At 44.3% G+C, this 1,122-nt stretch overlaps 1 protein-coding gene across 1 annotated transcript in view; it reads right to left on the bottom strand.

The window, feature by feature from the left end:
* The window catches only part of dnajc10 (DnaJ (Hsp40) homolog, subfamily C, member 10), a gene marked incomplete at its 3' end in the record, with an annotated part of 14,706 nt that overhangs the window by 4,142 nt on the left and 9,442 nt on the right, over nucleotides 1–1,122 (bottom strand).

Raw genomic sequence — 1,122 nt, 5'->3', positions numbered from 1 at the left:
GATCAGCGCTATTCAATGTTTTTATGGTTATATTTACTATGGCATGTTTTAATAACGTGTACCTAAGACATACGATTTTTCATTTACCCGAAATCACCATCTTTCCTAACCTTAAGTGTTTTTGTTGCCTAAACGTAATTCAATTCAATTTTTCAATTAAATTTTATTTGTATAGCGCCAATTCATAACAGAAGTTATGTTACACAAGTAACATAACAAGTAATAATAATAATAAGTAATTTACACAAACGACTGCATCCTCCAGTCACCAGTCCGTCAGCTCCTGAAGTTTGCAGATGACACCTCCCCCATTGGGCTCATCTCTGGTGGAGATGAGTCTGCCTACAGATGGGGAGATTGACCATCTGTGGACCTGGTGCAGCCCAGAACACTGGAGCTAAAACGCTCTGAAATCAGTGGAGATGGTTGTGGACTTCAGAAAAAGAACCCAGCCCCACCCGCCCCCCATCATCCCTTGTGACTCCCCAGTTGACTCTGTGGAGTTCTTCTGCTTCCTGGGTACCATCATTACCCAACCTGCCAAAGGACGAGAATGGTGCACTTCTACACCACACCATTCATCCAAGTCCATCCTCACCTCTTTCCATCACCATATTGTACGCTGCTGCCATTGCCAATGACAAGGGCAGACTGCAGCGTATCATTCGATCAGCTGAGAAGGTGCTCGGCTGCAATCTGCCATTCCTTCCAGGACCTGTACGTCTCTAGGACCCTGAGGCGTGCAGGCAAGATTGTGGCTGACCCTCTCCCACCCCGGACACCAAACTCTCTGAAACCCTTCCCCTCTGGCAAGAGGCGGCAGACCATCAGGACAAAACCTCACCGCCACAAAAAACAGTTTCTTTCCGTCTGCACTGGCCTCATTAGACAAGGCCCGGATCCCTGGACGCTGACGCTGGCTCTTAAACCCACCCTGTATATATGCATTACATTAATGCACTCCCGTTTCCTTATCTGTATTTATTTATATTTTTCTTTTAAACATTTTTGTGTGATTTTTATATTCTATGCACAGACAAATTCCTCGTATGTGTAAAAACTTACTTGGCAATAAACCTAATTCTGATTCTTCTGATTCTGAAGTTATCTCAGGACACTTTT

The sequence above is a fragment of the Morone saxatilis genome, unplaced genomic scaffold, assembly GCF_004916995.1.
Source record: "Morone saxatilis isolate NCDOM2014 unplaced genomic scaffold, NCSU_SB_2.0 Contig5, whole genome shotgun sequence".
NCBI lineage: Eukaryota > Metazoa > Chordata > Actinopteri > Moronidae > Morone > Morone saxatilis.
This window is presented reverse-complemented; position numbering and strand designations above follow the sequence as displayed.